The sequence below is a fragment of the Bombus vosnesenskii genome, unplaced genomic scaffold (assembly GCF_011952255.1).
Source record: "Bombus vosnesenskii isolate JDL3184/JDL3185 unplaced genomic scaffold, Bvos_JDL3184-5_v1.1 scf7180000013295, whole genome shotgun sequence".
Classification (NCBI taxonomy): domain Eukaryota; kingdom Metazoa; phylum Arthropoda; class Insecta; order Hymenoptera; family Apidae; genus Bombus; species Bombus vosnesenskii.
In genome coordinates, this window is record NW_022882946.1 from 2,285,932 (window position 1) to 2,308,276 (window position 22,345).

The 22,345-nt window shown below is 40.1% G+C and overlaps 2 pseudogenes; both read right to left on the bottom strand.

Annotated features, from left to right (window-relative positions):
* Positions 1 to 8,963: 8,963 nt before the first annotated feature.
* LOC117233251 lies at positions 8,964 to 9,300 on the bottom strand (annotated as a pseudogene).
* Positions 9,301 to 20,139: 10,839 nt separating this feature from the next.
* Positions 20,140 to 20,476, bottom strand: LOC117233252 (annotated as a pseudogene).
* Positions 20,477 to 22,345: the final 1,869 nt, after the last annotated feature.

Sequence of the window (22,345 nt, forward strand, 5' to 3'; positions counted from 1 at the left end):
TTTACGGGGACGTAATGTCAAGATTTCTGGGCGACTCCACCAAGCCGGTTATCCAGTTGGTAGAGCATCAATCAACTCAAACATTATTTCTGGAGCCGTTGGTACCGGGAATACCTACCTGAGTTGATCGGCCTTAACAAGTGGAGCAAGGGCAGTCATGGCATCCGCGAAGGCACCATCGTAATCCTCAGGAATGATAACGTACCATCAATGCAGTTCCAATAGCGTTCCATCATTAAGGATGGAATCATCCGGACAGCTGTGCAAACGGCAACGAGCGTCTTGGAACGAAGCGTCAGATGGCTCGTACCACTGCCAAGTCCAACCGATCCCGCGGCTCCGGATAACCAGCAACCGAGGAGGAATGGCATGGAAGCTTCGATCAATTCTACTCATTGATAATTTTGATCGGTGCCGTCTCAACGACGGATGTTACGTCCCGTTGCCTTCTACACACCCATCACTGGTTTTCCTCCGCGGTATCATCCTCACAGAAGTTAGTTGCCTTTACGTTGTTAACTTCTTCGTGATTGCTTCTTCGTATTTCCACGAACGGTCGAACGCTGGTACTTTATGCTACACTTGTATGGGCCAAAGCCATAGCAATAAAGAGGAGAAAGAGTATTTTGAAGAGGGCGCAAAAGACGGCGCTAATTCGAACACCTATCACACACACAATGTATTTTCAACCAATCGCGGGAGACGCAATCGCGGGAGACGCAATCGGGAAGAAACACGTCAACGGGAGTCGTAAATTCCCGTTATGATTATAATAATCGACATCAGGAGTTGATCGATCCTCCGATTTCCGCTAAGATAATAGGGGTGGTTAAGATAGTATAACGCAGCGATTAGCAGGGTTATAATTTTATATTTTTAGCACTTATATTTGTTCGGTCTGAAGGCCCTTAGCTAGCAAATTCCTGAGATTTACGATGGGTCCATAAGGCTATTGAGTGTACGCAGTAAGGATGAGCGGACACTTGCTTCCCGCGGCGCCCGCGGTGTGTGGCCTGCTTTAGGTAGAGTGTCGCCCTACGTAACACTCAAGATGCTAAAATTGTAATGCTGAAGGTGATGATGTAGAGCATGTCTTGTTCAATTGCCACAGGTAGATCAGCGAAAGAACTTCGATGGAAAACTACGTACGCAAAATACTGACAACCAGCAATATTATAGATGTGATTGTTATTAAAGAAGAATATTGGTCGACATTCCAAGGGCTATGTCGGAGAAATATGATAGCTATACAGCTCAGGAGGAGAACATGGAAAGACATGGAAGATCACAAATAGGAAGATGAAAAGATGAGACGTACAAACAGAGAGAAGACCAACGCTGAAGTAGTGCCTTGAGGTGGTTCCATGGTTTGTTCTCGTATCGACAGAGAATAGAGACAGAGGAGGGGTGTTTGGTAGGTAGAGATGCCATCGTCTTGCCGAGCCTCGCATTATCCAGTAGCGGATAAAAAAAGGCGGAAATCACGGCGGGATACGGAATTAAGGGACCCTTTCAAACTGTCTGCAACCGCGCGGCAACTATCGCGCACCTTGGGAAACGTGTTGCTTCACTCTTATGCCATCGTTTCGAGATGCGACTAACTGTACACGGCAGAAAACATCATTTCTGTGAATGCATGAACCATACAGTACTGCTAACCAACAGGGAAATTTAGGAACGGAAGGATTTCTATAATAATGTGTTTCAGTTCTTGGAAATTGTGCGATTTAATTGTGTTTTTATGTTTTTTTTTTTTAGATATTTTGATATCTAGTAAAATCAAATTTTGATTTTATTGGTGACATCATTAACAAGCAGGAAAGATTACAGAGGGCAGGTTTCTACGACCGCGTTGTAATCCTCGAAATCGTACAATATGCATTTTGTTTGATTTTCTAGTAAAAAAAGTAAAATTGCGTAGCAAAGGGAAGCTTCGATATAAAACAAGTTTTAATTTAATTTAATAACCCAATTTTTAGATCTAAACCACACTTTCAACGGACAACAAGAGTTTTAATGTTCCAATGAAATTTCAAGCAATGTAGGCCCGACACTTGTAACCTTAAGTATGAGTTCTAGAATAGAAATATCATATGACTACGGTGGCGACGTGGATATAGTTTACGGCTACAAATCCAAAGGACCTGTGTTCAAATCCTAATCGTAATTTTTCTAGTTTACAGAATTCCAACTTGTGGGCTTCGTCCGAGGCTGGAGGGGAAGACCTAACACCGACCAAAATAAAGGAAAGCCGTCAGAGGTCAAAGTCGGGCAGAAGATGTGCCGCTCAACAACCAAACTCAACACAACTGTGATCCAATAGTAACAATCTGCGATATATAATGGCTGTGACAGTTTTGACATTCCAAAGTATAGATTATAATAGATTAGAAAACATAACATATACTAACAAATAAATTTTAAGGCCATTAAACTAACATCTCCCTCGGACAAATACTAACAGTTACAGAGTGGAACATCTATGTCCGCAAAATAACACTGACGTTGGTCGGGCCTCCAGGAAGCACAGAAGAAGGAAGGATGTAATGCAACGGAAACTGGTGTAAATATTGGTAAGCACAGTCCTCTGGATGGAATAGCCGTATACTATATGCACCAAGGGCCCGTACTTTCCTTCCTTAGCCATCAAAGCGGCAATACGGGCTCCACGTAGTCTCTAATTTTGCCGTAGTTCCTATAATATTTCCTCTTTTTTTCTTTTTTACTAAAATTTAACTCTGTTAGTGATAGAAAAATAAGATTAGGCCGGAAGTTACTCAAAAGAGCACGGTTAAACAAAAAACATGGTACAAAGAAAAGAAGCGAAATTAATAATATGTATGTACTGATGAAAACAAGAAGGTGTAGCGGCACAAGGCGGTAGAGAAAGATCCAGGGTTGAAGCGCACGTACTGGTCCCATGGCCAGCGAAACGATGTCCGATGCCAGGATGTCATAAAGGAAAAGACTAGCATTTTCTAAACAGCGCAAGAACCTTTGGCAAGGAAAAACAATTCGCCTACTCCGGAAGAAACTTTCTCTTTCAAGAACCTTGGCACCATATAAAAAAGGGAAACAAAGATAGCTCGTGGCAGAGAATGCGAGGCTAGAGTCCGAGTTCGGTCCAGGCAACATAGTAACACTATTACTAACACTAGCACTAACTAGTAACATTAATAAACGCACTGTTAGATTGATACGCTGTATATTCCTTTGGCACCTATCACGTTTTACACCTCAAAGCGCAGTCAAACGCGGACACACTGCAGTTATGGCACTAGCGGCTTTGTCATCAAGACGTCAGACATGTTAGCGTTTTTTAAAGAATTTGATTATGAAAGTTATAGACGACACCTAGTGTGTCTTTTAGTTACGGGTTCATTCCTGAGCGTAGACACTATACTGGACCCGGGCACTCCCAGGGCCATAGGGGTTGGGGTTACGCCCAACCAGCGCACAAGGTACCCAATACCTTGCTACCTGGATTAGTTAAGCCTGCAGGGGCTGTCACTCGTCTCAGGTCGAACGGGGCACTTTCCAAGCCCTACCGTCTCTCGAGGACGGTTCCGGAGCAGGTGGGACGCTGCTCACCCGCCGACGGCCATTCGGTGCAGCCAACACCCCTTAAATGGGCCATCTTGCTAACACTTGACCATCAATCACTGCCACCACGAGTCCAACCCAAATTGGCTAACCTGAGGGGTCGCAACTCCCTCCGTGCTTTATACTCGACCCCCGTGGTACTATCTTTAGTCACTGGCGGGACTATCGCGTGGATGTACGGCCACGTCACTGCTTAACAGTTCCAGATGGGACTCACGTAAGCGGGGGCCTCAAGGCGACGGACATCGGTCAACGCCGATTGTCCGATCCCGGGACTTACCCCGACGGTCCCACCCTTGGCTTCAGGATCGTGGGTGCGCTACTACCCAAGGTCACGTAGAGAGAGAGAGAGTGTAACCGTACTTAAAGGCCTTACACTCCCGGCGACCTTCCCTGCGGTGTACATAGGGGACTCACGTAAGCGGGACGCTTGTCCCGACGGTCCCCCCTGGCTTCGGGAACGTGGGTTTGCCAGCCCCCATAGACTCACATAAGCAAGTCCTCCCTGCGTGACAGAAACATTTCCTGTGAAGGTTGCGCATATCGGAGACATCATAGGTCGAGTTTTCGCGAGGTAGTTAATTATCACGTAATTATATACACGAATGGATGTGGACCTATGCAGGTCGAGAGATTAGGCAAGAAACCTTATATTCTGACGTTTAATGGTGACTTTTCACAATTCACAAAGATTTACTTCTTACGACAAAAGTCAGAAGTAATTGAAAAACTAAAAGCCATTTGCCTGGAAATTGGAAATCAATTCAATTGTAAAATCAAAGAAATTCATAGTAACCGAGGGAAAGAATTTAAAAATAAAGAAGTTGAGAGATTTCGAAGAAGCGAGAGGATTAAGCATACAATTAACGCATACAATTAAGCGTACAATTAATAATCATACGCTCTTGAATAAAATTGCGTCTCAGAGAGGGAAAATAAAATGGTAGTAGAGCCGGACCAGTCGATGCTGTATTCGAAAGTAAATCTACCGTTGTTTTTATGGGCCGAAGCCGTGAACACCGCAGTGCATGTCGTTAACAAAACGAGGCCGACGAGACAGGGCAATAATGCCGTACGAATTGTGGTATGGGGACATCCAGAAAGCCCAAAGGAAGGACGTGAAAATTGTGAATTGTCTGGGTGACATAGCCGTATATAAAGCGCCAAGGGTCCAAACATCGGTTCTTTTCAGATCCCCCTGTAAGGGCCCAGCCGTGGTCTCTAATTTTGCCGTAGTTCCTATTATATTTCTTTTTTTTTTACGAAATTTTAACTTTGTTAGCGATAGAAAAATACAATTAGATCGGAAGTGACTCGAAAAGCAGGGTTAAACACAAAGCGTTGCACAGAGGAAAGGAACAATATTAATAGTTGGTGTTCGAGATTAGGAGTGACCGTCCATTTCTGACTCCGACAACACATCTACCTTTTTTTTTGGAAAAGTCTGAATTTCCTACCTCCTAAGGTGTAAGCCTTAGTATGCGGACCCGATTAAGAGCCTAATAAACACCCTATGTGTCTGATGGTTCAGGACTAAAGTAAACATCCGGTATCAATCAGCAATACCACAGGATATGCGCCCACGAGTGTACACGATTAAACCATGGAAAACACGGGGACGAAAAGTTAGTATATAAGGACCAGGCGAAGCTTCTTAAGGCTTCTTTGCTTATTGGCAAAATTTAACAACCGTTTTTATCAAAACGTCATACACTTCGAGTTACACTAAACCGTATTAACTAAACATAACATTATTCTGCAGCTGAATGTGTTAGTGATTCTGTTCGTGTATATTAAAAAGTGCAAATAAGTAACCAAAACATACTACTACTAGGCATCTTTAATTTGCTTCCACCTTGAGCGTTAATCTCGTTCAAAGTGTAGCGGCACATGAGTCATAGAACAAGACGGATCGAGAGCGACTCATGTTGTTGTTTTGCCTCAGGACATTGACACAGCCTGGACGCATGAGACGTAATGATAAACTCCGGGCAAAACAATGTCGCCGCTACATGCATCCGAATGAAGATGAATTCAAAATTTCCGACTCCTCCTCGTGAAGTATAAATAAACGGACGCGATCGCGAGTGGGAGAGTTTTATACCGAGTTATTATTCGGGTTACAGTTATCGAGTTAACTGCGAGCCATCATACGCTATCGTTGCGAATACATCGAACGAGCATCTTTCGATAGTATTTATACTTATATGTTTTTAATTTATTCGAAATATATTTGACAGGTTGCAACAGCAATCTCTCACTCTTGTTATTCTATATTATTGCTTCGCATCCAAACCAATCCGCCACAAAAGTTTTACATATCAACCGATCAGTTGCATCTTAACCGATCGCCACTTAGCTAAGACTTCGCAACAGTTATTTCGTTATAAAAAATTTACCTAAATTACTTAGGAGTAATTCAATAATTCATTGTAAAAATGTAATATTAAATTTTTAGTATCAAGAAAAATAGAAGAATGAATCAAAAATATACAGAAATGCATTTTCTTCGTACAAAGTTATTGTTCTAAAAATTTCAAAAATGCAGCATTCAGTATTGATAAATTTTCTTACCAAATTATTGCAAGAAATTTTAGAGTAATATTAATAAAAACTAAATTTATCGAGATTTCATCTGTCATCTTGTAAAATTGTTCACAATAAGCAGCATTCTTGATCATGGCTGAACCGCAATTAGCGATTTTCGCTTTTACATGGTCAATTTTATAGTCAACGGCGACGTCGCGATGAAGAAATAGAAGAAATCGAACGGATCAGACGAGCTAACATCATAGTTGTGATATACGGATTTAAGTGTAATATTATTAATAATTAACTATCCAATCGAAAAAATAGCTTAATTACAAAGGAACACTGACGTATATCGCGATGATGAGGTATATCGCGTGGGCGTGTTACGCTGACATGATCAAACGCAGGAATCCTGGAGCGCTGTCGGAAATCGCGGCGGGATAGCGAATTAACGAGCACCTCCAAACCATCTGCAACCGCGCGGCAAACTATCACGCACCCTGGGAAACGTGTTGTTTCACTCCTCTGTTATCGTTTTGAGATGCGGATAACTGTACGAGATAGAAAACATCATTTGAATCATCATTGTGAATGCGTGCATGATATCGTGCTGGTAACCAGCAACAAAATTTAGAAAGAGAAAGATTTCTACAATCACGTGTTTCAGTTCTTGGAAATTGTGCGACTTACTCATGTTTCCATGTGTTTTTTAGATATGTTGATATCTAGTAAAATCAAATTTTGATTCTATTGGTGACATTATTAACAAGCAGGAAAGATTAGAAAGGACAGGTTTCTACGACCGCGTTTTAATACCTGAATATCGTACGAAATGCTTTTTGTTTTATTTTATAATAAAAAAAATAAAATTGCGTAGCAAAGGGAAGCTTCGATACGAAATAAGTTTTAATTCAGTTACATCATCAAATTTTAGATCCAAATCACGTTTTTGTTTCAACGGACAACAAGAGTTTTAATGTTTTAACGCAATGTAGGACCGACACCTGTAACCATAAGTATGGATTGTAGAATAGAAATATCATATGACTACGGCGGCGACATGGATATTGTATGCGACTGCAAATCCAAAGGACTCGTATTCAAATCCTAGTAGTAATTTTCCTAGTTTACACGATTCATACAGATGGGCTTCGTTCGGGCCTGGAGGGGAAGACCTATCACCGACAAAAACAAAGCAGCTGTCAACGGTCAAAGTCGGGCAGAGATGTGCCGCTCAACGACCAAGGTATCACGCCTGTGATTCAATAGTAAATTCGTCTGCGATACATATTGGCTGTGACAGTTTTACGTTCCAGAAACCAAAGTAGTGGGCTAAATAGTAACACTAACCAAACTAAGGAACAAACTTATGGAACATGTAATTAAACTAACACCACTCTCGGACAACAACAGTAACATTTGAAGAGTGGAACATCGATGTCCGATAATCTCGGAAAAAATGATAAAAAAAGAGTAATTTCCGCATTGCGCTAAAATATATCTATTTCTAGGATTCATTCGGATTCCACATGGAAGAACAAGCATCGTTCACGTGAACAGTCATCCTCGGTTCAAAGATCGAACGTATCCGACGATGCAAACGAATTTCACTCCTGAGAAACATTGTCTGCGAAAGTAGCTTGACAATCGATCGAACACAAAACGTAGGCTGCTCCGTTCCAGCATTTTCGTTTCATTGCGTTAATCATGCGATGGCCAGCTGGGCGGCCGAGAATCAAAATCGGGAATGATATCGAAACGAACTGTCGCTTCAAACGCTGCACAGCTACGGCACGACGCGATTCTCCACAAATAGTAATCGTATTAATGTATAATCGTATACACATATTATGTATTTTGTATATCGCTATCACTATATGTATTCTGGAGGATATTTTACTTTTAAATTTCTCATAAACCTATAAACATTCACAGTCTAACAACTATTAAATGAACGAGAAAACAAATTCACTTAAACATATGATGGAAATTTGTTCCTTGCATCGAGACAAAGAAATTAGAAACCATATGTTTCACATCTTCAGAAAATTAAATTCTATTGTATACGTCCAATATCTCAGCGCTCTTATTCATGGTTTCTCTTTTCTACTACACCAGGCAATACATATACATATATTAACGAAAGGAGAGTCTCCTTCCATTTCTCGGAACAACCGGAAAATTAAATATGAGAGTGAATCCAAAAGATGAAAGCAATTAACGAAGGAAGGAAGAAAGGCAAACAATTATATAATGGAGATTGATATACCTGATCTATAAGTATATGTAATAAAAATCAAGAAGAATATACCTAAAACTTCGTATACATACTATTGTTATGTCTTATGACCCCAACATATATCATCAACTATATCAACATATATCATCAGTTCAAACATACTTGCTCGGACCCGCAATAATCCGAAGGAATCGTTAATTGCCGTGCCTAAACTCCTGTTTACTGCGACCAAGTCTATTGTCATTCAACATTTAGATTTTTACTTACTGTCGAAGCCCTTAATTTATACGACGCATCCTTAACGTTGAGACGCTCCTTATTGCTCGTCACGGTAAAGAACGGGAAAAGTGTCGGTCCCATCCTTATCCACCAGTTTTCCAATTAGCAGCAATGACCGTTGTCCTCACTTCCTCAATGAAAATTGTAATAAACGAATCCGCCTGTCTCGTGTTCCAGGCACACCGAACTTCATTTGTTAACAACTCATCGGTCTAAACGCACTTTCCAGATTTTAAAAGTTGTCGGAAACAAAGAGTCGTATTTGAATTCTTAACTCAGTGTTAATATCATTCGAACCACCCCTATGATCTTAACCGAGATAGGGTATCGGCTGATTCGTTTTCTCCTGTTTCAGCGTCGACATCTTGAAGTTGTTTCGAGTGCGTACAAGAATATTGCTCGACATGTTACCTAGTTCATCACAGAAAGCTAAAGTCGGTTCTTTCGCTATTTGCAATTCTATGGTTTTCAGCAACAATCAACTTACCACGCAGTCCACATCCACGAGCCTCAACGATCTCGGCACCCATTCGAAACTGCTTCGATTTGGCTGCCACTACATTTACATCCATCTTCGAAATCACGTAGAAAGGTCCAAAAACTTTTTTCTTTTCTACGGAGACGCCAAGGTTCTCGGATTTCTTCATTTTGCTTCTTCAATGAACAACCTCGGAATTTTCCGGTTCCACATTCGACCACGATATCTATGGATTAGCATATTGTAGGCTGTTGACAAGCGTGACGTAGTTTTTAGTGACTGGTGGACTTACGGTTATTATTAAGGATCCTTTCGACGTTTTACAGTCGCATTTTTCCGACATACACGTGCTGGATTTTGTTTCTTCGATTGTACATTTCACAGGATACTCCGTGAATTCTACGAAATCCTCTTCGCAACCGTCCGTGTTGTCTCCATCAGAAGCTACCGCGGTTATGTCCGTTGTAACCGATGTTGCTATTACCAACTATGTGGCGATGTGGCGATCAGCCAGGTTGCGACTGGTCGGTGGATATCGCGAACCATGAATGCCATTAACGGTGAAAGTGGCGGAAGATTAAAGATGTAGAGTAATGTTGTGTCCACTTGGTTTATTTACACTGTTTAGTAGAAACGCAGCAGTGCGTAAGGAGTTTCTACTAAGGCTGGTGCATGATGAGCTTCTCTTGCCGAGTGTGTGATGAAGACTGAATACTCATCTTGAAGCGCCTGGTCCTTATATTCTAGCTCTCCGTCCAGGAGGTGTTTTTCTAGCCATATCTCCTTTGAGGAGGGAATCTATTCCTATACAATCTGGTAACTATCCTACCGTCGTGAGTGTATCCCATCTGGTGTTTATGTCTAACTTTAGAGCGGACCCGTCGACCACTCCGGGTGGCAGGCACCCTCTTGACGCATTATTAGTTTTATTACTAGGGAGGTAGGAATTTCCAACTTCCCAAAAAGGACTTATGTGCTATCTGTGTCGTACCAAAGCCCACTCAAATTCCAGAATAACTGATACATCTAATTAATCGTATCGTCGCGGTATCGTCGCGACAAAAAAGATTCGTGGAAACTACAACTGCCGTACAGTCTTTCCTATTTTCTGCAATAGAAACATGAAGAGATCCGTTTCCTTTTTCGACAACGATCGAACTTGCAAAGTCAGACTGAGACTGACGTATTGATCCACTCGCACTGATCGTTACCGGCGTCTATCAAGGCGGTCAAATTGCAATCTCCGATCTTAACATCTCTTTAACGCTTTTCTGTAACGACTGCGACACACTACATGCATTCTTAGGGGACTTACATTGTTAAATTGCGATGCGATGTGTCCGTACTCCTGGCATTTGAAACACCTGGCAACTTTGCTTTTCGTTGGGCAATTCGCATTTAGGTGATTTTTGTTTCTGCATAGAAAGCTCCGTCGCCTCTCATCCTCTTGGATTTTTCTTCGACCAGTTTGCTTTTCATCTTCGCGTTTTCCTTCATGTCCTCGTACGGGCGAACTTCTCTTTTAATTCGCGAATATCCTTGGCGCCGTACAGTATGATGTTGTTAGTCTGCTTGCGAATTCCGTCGATAATATACTGTATTACGACCGAACTCTCCATACTAGCTTTCTTCGCTATGTCGAAAATTTTGTAGACATACTCCTGGTATGTCTCGGTTTGCTTCTTGGTTCGGCGCGACATCTCCTTATGCACTTTGTTCGCGTCTTCTTTAATGTATAACGACTAACTTGTGACTGCAACTAGTCGCAACTTACTCGTAACTGACTATTCTCTCCACCAAAACGTCCTTTTATACCACGGTTTTCGGTTCCCCTACCATGCACATCTATCTTGCAGCTGTTGGTAACCCAAGATGGTTAGGGGCACCTTTTTGGATTGCCTATTTTCCTAAAGGGACACGGGCATATTGTTGGCTCACTTGGCCCATTGGAATGTCCCGTCCTACCAGGCCCGTTAGGGGCCTTTCATTTCTTCACTATCTCTAGTTCATCGGAATTTTCTCAACGGTTTTTTCAGGCTACTACATTATATAAAAGTCTACAGCATATAGGGGCGCTTTACTTTTTGTTGATGTAAGCCTTACTTCTAGGAAAACTCTACATCTGCACTATAACTTAGTTTTCCTGGCCTTTGTAGGCATTAAAAATTATCTAGTACTAAATCAATAAGGAGAGTTTTTCAATCTCATAGCCTTTTTAGGGACATGCCTTGCACAGAATGTGGTCAGATTAGTGCAGCGAGGTATAGTCAGGCCAATTTTCGTAATAATATAAATATCTGTCGGAGATGAAAGGAAAACCGGAGCCTTCCCTTTGCAATTTTGAGGAAGTCTTCTAATGCTTTAGCCTAGATTTTATCACAGCTGTAATTAAGCAATTGTCATTTGTAATTGTTTGATATTTGTGAAAGCGAAAGTGGGTTCGAGGTGACAACTGGTCGCCGAACGTAGCCACGGTCACGGGATAAACGTTTTGCTTGACGAAGGTGTGGATCGGTTGTATTGTTCTCCCTAGAAATCACATAGAATTGTACTTTGTAGATGTCGATATAATGGGACACACGTTGTATTAGGAATCAAACTCCAGACAGAAACTGCCTAGCAACGGCGTTTGGATCTTTCTCGATGCTTCCAAAGAGTATACAACAAACTTTTGACAGAAACTACCTAGCAACGACGATTGGAACCTTCTCAATGCCTCCAGCGAACATATAACAAACAAATGCAGTCGTATAGCGAAAAAAATTTTCATCAGATATTCATTCGTGTGATCGCCTTGGAAAGTGATACATCGATCAATTTACCGAATGTCTCAGCAATCGTATTTTTTTGTGTTTAAAATTATTCTACGCATAGTAAAGAGTTATCCCGTTGACCGTGGATTCGTTTGAACCTAGGAACATTGTTAATAGCGTTAATTAAATTCATTATTCGTAAAACCTATTAATCGTTAATCTCATTATTCGTTAAATTTATTATTCGTAAGATATATTATTCGTTACTCTTATTATTCGTTAAACTTATTATTCTTTAATCTAATTATTAGTTAAATTTCTCGTCTGTTAATCTTATCATTCATTACACTAAATATTCATAATATTTTGTAAAATTTTGTATATTCGCGTAAATATAATCTCTGTCTCGTAAAACGATGGCTAACTCAAACGAAGAATCGTTACGCGCCTTAAATTCTAATGCTAACCCGACATACCTATAGGCCCATGGCTTCGGAGTTGTGTTGTAACGCTGCCAGAGTGCTCTGGAGTAGCATACACTGTACTTACATATATTATTCCTACATATATACTCAGGTACATTTCTATTCCACATTCACCCATGTGTTCCTTTATCAGATAACCGCAACACTTTTAAATATCTCTGAAAATTTGTCTACCTGAAAGTCCGGAATAACTGACTTTCGCTTGAATTTGCAATGGCGCGTCATATCTTTTGCAAAAATAGCAGGGACGTCGATGCTACGGAAAGTCGGGAAAGAGCAAATTCGAGTAACTGTAGGTACATACCTCAGAGGAGAGAATATTAAAGGAGACTGATGATAACGAACGGAACTGAACGGAATTCGGGCTCTCGATGACCGACTTGTCACGTCGATGACACTGATGACACCGAAACCGGGTTAACGCGTACGTGCTGGAGCATTGCACTTTGTTCTAACAGACTCACGGTATACAGCGAACAAACTGAAACGCAAAGTGCAATTCATCCCAAACGTACATCGTGCATGATGTTGATGAGAATTGTAATGTGATGTATATTGCTTAATATTAAGACTGAACTAGGTTGCGACAGAATATGAGGAAAATGTAAAAATCAATTCAGTACACGCTTACAAATTATTTTATTCGGAAAATCTGTATGGAATGAAAAGACCTCGTTCCTTGATAATAAATCCAGGCAGGAATAAGCGTATCAACATTCAGAGATCGTTGTTTATTTCACTTTGCTTGCTTCAGATGCTATTACATATAGATAGCTTAACGACATATACTGGCAGGAAGTTTCTAATTGTATGAATGGTGTTACCTACGCTCAATCGAAAAACGTCATGTCCCTAAGCTTATGATCTACTTGCTTAAAATATGTCTGTAATATGTACGTTTGTAAACTGTAATTTTAAAATATGTGTGCATGTAAAATTTACAGATAAAAAAGTTATTCGGCATATAGCAGCATAGTTACTTGGAATATTGTAGCATCCTGGAAATATTGTCTAAAAATGTCCGGACGAAATATATACAGTCTTATTAGAAAGCGTAAGTACCGACAGCCTGAAAGGGGCGGGAAACTTCCATGGGACATGGGGCCCATCAATATGCCTCCGACATTCAGTCAAATAGTTACTCGGAAGAAGACGTACGTGACCATGATCACGGACAGTTACGGAACACGTGCGTGGTTGGGAGTATGAAAAGATGACAAAGAGATGCTTGAGTGTAAAAGTCCGTTAATCGTTAGTTGTTAATTGAATTGTTAGTTGCTAGCGAGTTTGTTAATTGTTAGCAAGCGAGTTGCTATGATTCGTTAATTGATAGTTGTGAGTTGTGAATTATCAATTTAGTTGTGTTAATTATATCACATTACTGCATTAAATTCAAATTAAATAGCCATCGTTTCCTGCTTAACCACTGTAAATAAATCCGTCTATCAAAAAATTTATCATACAAAGTAGAGATCACTAGTATTCCTGATTTCTATAATTCTGATTTCTATAATTCCGATTTCTATAATTCTGATTTTTACAATCCTGATAATTCTATCATATTGAGAATAAACATATATTTAGCTTATTTCTTGCAGTTCAAGCGTTGCATACCTTAAAGTAAGATTTTTTAGGAGACGGTACATTGCGTTGTTTTTATTCCCATTCTCTCGGAATAGAATTAGCTAATTTCGTGTGTCTTAAATTTCCACACACCAATTCAGAAAACGAGGTTCACAACGTCACAGGATAACAACTTACCGTTATATTCCATGCAAGAACAGACAATCAGACTAAAAATTACTCCGTTGACACGAACACATGTCAGCAAGCAACTATTAAACAATGGTTCAAGAAGAAAGATAAAGCAAAGAAAAAACTTACTATGGTTTGTTAGGACGGTATCCTATTACGATTCAGTTTCTTTTCTAACCGGGAAATCCGCCGTGTATTTTAGCAGAGAAACAGGCCACTGTTGCCACGGTAACAATTATTCGTAATGCGCGCCTACGAGGCTCCCGTCAGAAGGATTTTTTAAAATTGTGCAAGTTAGGAGCAAAGCTGCGACGACGAGAAAAAAGAGCAGGAAACCAAGGCATTTTCACGCTCGTTCGCAGGAGGGTCCCCACGTGTAACTGCCTCTACACGCGACTGCTTCGACATGAAACTCGAATACCTTCTAAATATTCAGAAGACGCCGCTTCTGGAATGTTGCTCTCGTTATCAGTGAAAGTTGCACGTTATAACTAAGTATGTATGCGAACGGTGTACGGGTATAACACGCCGGCAAAGGCGCCTGAATAATATCAGGTGATATAGCTGCTTTTGTAAACAGAACATCGTTTTTAGAGGAAGCAAACGATTTTGAATCGAAGCATAATAGAACAGAATTTTGTTTATTGAAATGTACATTGTCACGTCTCGCGGTCCGCGCGAGGCGTAACGCGAGCCGCGAAAGGAATACGTCATGATTCGCAAATTGCGCGAGTCACAACTGTCGGGAAATGGAATTGAGAACACAAAGTTTAAAGGAAATAAGAAATATGACACGTACAATTGCTTTAATGTTGCAGTAAATTTATATCAAATGCACATTATTGTCGAACAAGATTACAATCTAACTAAGAATATCGAAATCATAACATCGTATTGCTAGATAATGACGAGTGATTGTAGTTTTTTTAATTCGAAGATAATTTCACTTTTAAACGCAACCTGTGAAAACACTTGATGTTTACTTATGTTTCACACTTTTCGTCATAGAAAATTACAAGAAAAACACTGAAAACATAGATCAAAAATTCTATTGAAACTAAGAAAATATGAACTTAGTTGACAATACTATAAATACTATAAATATTTCTACAAAGTTAATTGTAATTAGACTGTTTCTTTAAATAAATGCAATACGTCTCACATATCATTTCAATAAAACAATACTGTATCTCGCAAGCAAGTAACGGGTGTTTTACTAAGTTCGATAATCATAATCTAATGATATAATGGACGAAGTCTTAACAACTAGGAAGCTTGTCACGTATTTCAGTAAAATTAAGTTTGAAGGAGCAATACTATATTGAAACATATAACATAAAGATATTTAAATACATAATGCTTAAAATATTTATTTATATTGAATAAGATCTATATTTATGGAACAATTGATAATTTTTTTTATTTCTCCATGTTCAACTGTATCGCGACGCCACTACGCAGCCGATTCCATATTTCGGTTAAGATAACAGGAATAGTTTGAATGATCGTAACACTGAATTAATAGTTTAAATATATTCTTTATTTCCAACAACTTTCGAGACTTGAGTGTCTGCGTGTAGTTCTGCGAGAAATGTAGGAGTGTTTACAGCGAATAGTAGCACGCATGTTCAGGTTTCGTCGATTCGATGAGTTAGTAGCACCTTAAGGTGTGTTCTATCGGAGATGATCGCTGACGGTGAGATCTATAAGGAAAACTAGTGATGGATGCTGTCCGCACACCACCAATGGTCGCTCGTGGATAGAAGTCCTCCTCGAACATCCCACATGAGAAAACTCGCTTTTCCCATGGTTTACCGCAATGAACAATAATCCCAAGGAGCGTTTCGACTTGAACGATGCTTGTATAAAGTAAGGGCCTCGATAGTAAGCAAAAATCTAAATGTGATGACGGCAATTAACGGTATCTTAAGATTATCGCGGGCCCGTACAAGTATGTTTGAACAGCTGTTGACCATCTTGATCACAGAATGGATTATTGTATTGTTATACAAGTTCCAAATAATAAAATATTGCACACATGGTGGCACATATCACCAGAGGTTCGTTTAGGAGTTTGTTTCGAAATTATCCACATTCTAGCAGCGTTGTATTATTTATTAATTTATTTATGTATTAATAGCAAACTATCCCATGTCTGGTTGAACCGCAATTAACGGGTTGGTGCTCGATGTCGTTATACGATCGCATCTCACGAGTCGCTTTTCGCTTTTACATGGGCAATTTTATAGTCAACGGCAACGTCACGATGAAGAAATAGAAGAAACCGAACGCAAAAGATGACTCACCATCATGGTTGTGATAAACAGATTTAAGTGGAATACTATTAATTATTAACTACCCAATCGAAGATAAGTTTAATTACAAAGGAACACTGATGTAGGTACATCGCGTGGGCGTGGGCGTGTTACGCCGACATGATCAAGCGCAGTATTCATGGAGCGCTGCCGGAAATCGCGGCGGGATACCGAATTAAGGAACTCTTTCAAACCGCCTGCAACCGCACGGCGAACTATCACGCACCTTGGGAAACGTGTTGTTTCACACTTATGCCATCGTTTCGAGATGCGACTAACTGTACACGGCAGAAAACATCATTTCTGTGAATGCATGAACCATACAGTACTGCTAACCAGCAGGGAAATTTAGAAACGGAAAGATTTCTATAAGAATGTGTTTCAGTTCTTGGAAATTGTGCGATTTAGTGGTGATTTTATGTTCCTTTTTTTTTTTTTTTTTTAGATTTTTTGATATCTAGTAAAGTCAAATTTTGATTTTATTGGTGACATCATTAACAAGCAGGAAAGATTACAGAAGGCAGGTTTCTGCGACCGCGTTATAATCCTCGAAATCGTATAATATACTTTTTGTTTGATTTTCTAGTAAAAAAAGTAAAATTGTGTAGTAAAGGGAAGCTTCGATACGAAACAAGTTTTAATTCAATTTAGATCTAAATCACGCTTTTGTTTCAACGGACAATAAGAGTTACAATGTTTGAACGAAATTCTTAGCAATGTATGACTGGGACTTGTAACCTTAAGTATGAGTTCTAAAATATAAATATCATATGACTACGGTGGCGATGTGGATATAGTATATGGCTACAAATCCAAAGGACTCGCGTTCAAATCCTAGTCGTAATTTTTCTAGTTTACACAATTCCAACCGATGGGCCTTGTCCGGGACTGGAGGGGAGGAGCGATCAAAACAAACCACGCGTCAGCGGTCATGTCCGTGGGCAGAATGAGATGTTCCCGCTGAAGCAAACACTTGTGATTATTAGGTCTAAGTTAGTTTTAGAATCGTGGAGTTTAAATGCTCCGTTTTAAAAGACTGAAGAATCACACATATCGGACAACCATATCATACATCTATAGAATCTGGCTGTGTTCCCGGACACGAAAAACATTACATATCTGAAAGGCGGGATATCGAAATCCACGAAATAGGGCTACGCGTGGGATCGGGACCGCCAGGAGGCTCAAAGGAAGGACGTGGGAATTAGAGATCATTACGACTAGGGTGCGAGCACAGTCTTCTGGGTGGAATAGCCGTTTACTATGCGCCAAGGGCCCGTACTGTCATTCTCCAGGCACAGAATCGGAAGTACGGGCTCCCCGTAGGCTCTAATTTTGCCGTAGTTCCTATAATATTTCTTTTTTTACTAAAATTTAAGTTTGTTAGCGAAAGAAAAGTACGATCAGGTCACAAGTGACTCGAAACAGCACGGTTAAACAAAAAGCATGGTACAAAGAAAAGAAACGAAATTAGTAATATGTATGAACTTATTGATACAGCTATTGCATAATGACGAAAACTAGAAGCGAAAATCTTTTTACGTCCAAAAACTGCCACACGTTAAACCGTTATAAAACCTAAATTACATAGGAGCAATGGGCACCAAGAAAGTAGGAGAATCAATCAAGAATATACAAAAATGCAACAATGTTATCGTACAATGTTCTTGTTATAAAAATTTCAAAACGGCAGCATCCAGTACTGACAAATGCTCTTACCAAATTTTTGTAAGAAATTTTAGAGTTAAGAAATTTTAGAGCCAGACTAATGTAAACTAAATTGATCGAGCTTTCATCTACCGTCTCGTTAAATTGTTTACAATAAGCAGCACTCTTGATCACAGAAAGATCGTAATGGTTACTTTCACACGATCTTAGAACGACTCGTCGACTTTTGACTCGATGAGTCGAAGCAACAGCTTTGGACGCGGAAAAGCGATTGACGCAGCTGTAACCGCGCTTCATTCAATGTGCTCGCAAACACGTTCATCCGCGAATCCAGCTTCGTCACCGGACTGTGCCGGCTTTCTTGGTAGCAGAGTGGATAAACTACATGCAACACGCGGTTACATCGATAATTGCGTGGGTCTAATAAACGTATTTATAAGGAACTAGATAGCATGTATGTAATTATTCCTTCCATGAAAAAGAATTCTTCGGAAGAAACTACGAACAAGCAATCTATATAACATTCTATAGTATTATTCATATTCATTACTTTCATTTTTATTGCTAATTCTGTTCATTGCAGTTAAATGCACGTATGTTAATTGTTTCCTAATAATCTCAGAAAGAACGATTAAAAAAAGAGTAATTTCCTCAATACGTTAAAATATATCTATTTCTAGAACGCATTCGGAATACACATGGAAGGACGAGCATCGTTCACGAGAACAGTCTTCCTCGGTTCAAAGATCGAACGTATCCGACGATGCAAACGAATTTCACTACTGGGAAACATTCTTTGCAAAAGTAGCCTGACAATCGATCGAACACAGAACGTAGGCTGCTCCGTTCCAGCATTTTCGTTTCATTGCGTTAATCATGCGATGGCCAGCTGGGCGGCCGAGAATCAAAATCGGGAATGATATCGAAACGAACTGTCGCTTCAAACGCTGAACAGTTACGAAACAACGCGATTCTCCACAAATAGTAATCGTATTAATGTATAATCGTATACACATATTATGTATTTTGTATATCGCTATCACTATATGTATTCTGGAGGATATTTTACTTTTAAATTTCTCATAAACCTATAAACATTCACAGTCTAACAACTATTAAATGAACGAGAAAACAAATTCGCTTAAACATATGATGGAAATTTGTTCCTTGCATCGAGACAAAGAAATTAGAAACCATATGTTTCACATCTTCAGAAAATTAAATTCTATTGTATACGTCCAATATCTCAGTGATCTTATTCATGGTTTCTCTTTTCTACTACACCAGGCAATACATATACATATATTAACGAAAGGAGAGTCTCCTTCCATTTCTCGGAACAACCGGAAAATTAAATATGAGAGTGAATCCAAAAGATGAAAGCAATTAACGAAGGAAGGAAGAAAGGCAAACAATTATATAATGGAGATTGATATACCTGATCTATAAGTATATGTAATAAAAATCAAGAAGAATGTACCTAAAACTTCGTATACATACTATTGTTATGTCTTATGACCCCAACATATATCATCAACTATATCAACATATATCATCAGTTCAAACATACTTGCTCGGACCCGCAATAATCCGAAGGAATCGTTAATTGCCGTGCCTAAACTCCTGTTTACTGCGACCAAGTCTATTGTCATTCAACATTTAGATTTTTACTTACTGTCGAAGCCCTTAATTTATACGACGCATCCTTAACGTTGAGACGCTCCTTATTGCTCGTCACGGTAAAGAACGGGAAAAGTGTCCGTCCCATCCTTATCCACCAGCTTTCCAATTAGCAGAAATGACCGTCGTCCTCACTTCCTCAATGAAAATTGTAATAGACGAATCCGCCTGTCTCGTGTTCCAGGCACACCGATCAGTAGTTTTGCTCCTCGACCTCACAATCTCCGAACTTCATTTGTTAACAACTCAAAGGTCTAAACGCACTTTCCAGATTTTAAAAGTTGTCGGAAACAAAGAGTCGTATTTAAATTCTTAACTCATTGTTAATATCATTCGGACCACCCCTATGATCTTAACTGAGATAGGGTATCGGCTGATTCGTTTTCTCCTGTTTCAGCGTCGACATCTTGAAGTTGTTTCCAGTGCGTACAAGAATATTGCTCGACGTGTCACCTAGTTCATCAGAGAAAGCTAAAGTCGGTTCTTTCGCTATTTGCAATTCTATGGTTTCCAGCAACAATCAACGTACCACGCAGTCCACATCCACGAGCCTCAACGATCTCGGCACCCATTCGAAACTGCTTCGATTTGGCTGCCACTATATTTACATCCATCATCGAAATCACGTAGAAAGGTCCAAAAGCTTTTTTCTTTTCTACGGGGACGCCAAGGTTCTCGGATCTTTTCATTTTGCTTCAACAATGGACAACCTCAGGATTTTCCGGTTCCACATTCGACCACGATCTCTGTGGATTAGCGTATTGTAGGCTGTTGACAAGCGCGACGTAGTTTTTCGTGACTGGTGGACTTCGTTGCTTACGGGTATTATTAAGGATCCTTTCGACGTTTTACAGTCGCATTTTCCGACATACACGTGCTGGATTTTGTTTCTTCGATTCTACATTTCACAGGATACTTCGTGAATTCTACAAAATTCACTTCGCAACCGTCCGTGTTGTCTCCATCAGAAGCTACCGCGGTTATGTCCGTTGTAACCGATGTTGCTATTACCAACTATATGTAGCGATGTAGCGATCAGCCAGGTTGCGACTGGTCGGTGGATATCGCGAACCTCGAATGCCATTAACGCTGAAAATGGCGGAAGATTAAAGATGTGGACTAATGTTGTGTCCACTTGGTTTATTTACACTGTTTAGTACAAACGCAGCAGTGCGTAAGGTGTTTCTACTAATTCTGGTGCATGAAAACTGAATACTCGTCTCTTCAAGCGCCTGGTCCTTACATCCTAGCTCTCCGTCCAGGGGGTATTTTTCTGACCATATTTCCTTTGAGGAGGGAATCTGTTCCTATCCAATTTGGTAACTATCCTACCGTCGTGAGTATATATCATCTGGTGTTTATGTTTAACTTTAGAACGGACCCGTCGAGAACTCCGGGTGGCAGGCACCCTCTTAACGCACTATAAGTTTTCTAACTAGGGAGGTAGGAATTTCCAACTTCCCAGAAAGGACTGATGTGCTATCTGTGTCGTACCGAAGCCAACTCAAATTCCACAATAACTGATACATCTAATTAATTTTTGTTTATGACGACGGTATCCTCGCGACAAGAAAGACTCGCGGGAACTACAACTGCCTTGTATTCTTTCCTACTTTTTCCAATAGAAACACGAAGAGATCCGTTTCCTTTTACGACCACGATCGAGCTTGCAAAGTCAGGTTGAGACTGTTGTATTGATTCGCTAGCACTGATCGCTACCGGTGTTTATCAACGCGGTCAAATTGCAATCTTTGATCTTTCTCTGTATCGACTGCGACACACTACACGTATCCTCAGGGGACATACTCACATTATTACATTACGATGAGATGTGCCCGTACTCCTGGCATTTGAAAAACATGGCAACTCTGCTTTTCATTAGGCAGCTCGCACTTACTTAGGTGATTTTTACTTCCGCACAGAAAGCTCCATCGCGTTCCATCCTATTGGATTTTTCTTCGACTCGCATGCATTTCATCTTCGCGTTTTCCTTCATGGCCTCTTACAGGGCGTCCTTGAACGTTAAAGACGAGTGCGCTCCTGCTGTCGATTCGAACGCGCGTTTCGAACACGTCGCGCTCTTCGACATCCTCTTTCTCTTCTTCGTACTCGCCATGCTCAATCACCAACGCGATGAAAGCTCTTGGACGCTCTTGCAGCTCTTCCTTCTTACGAATTCTTTTCAATCTTCGTTTCTTGAGTTCATCTTTCAACTCGGCAACTTTCATTGTTTCGATTCGCATCAGCTTATCGTAAACAATGCTTCTTTCTTCGACATCAATGATGGTATTATCCGCGTTTGATCCATCGCTTATTGCGAATAAAGATTTAACTCGACTTCAATTCATTTTCACAATTACTACACGAATAATTCTGTTAAAGATTTCGCTTTCCTTTTTGTTCCTTTTCCACTCGAGCTCCCGCAAATATAGTGATCTCTATTTATTTGATGTATTTATAATGATTGAAACGATGATTATTTAACTAGAGTTATTTCTTGACGTAGTAATGCAATACAATTAAAACAACTAAATTTGTACAACTAGTCAATTTCTGAG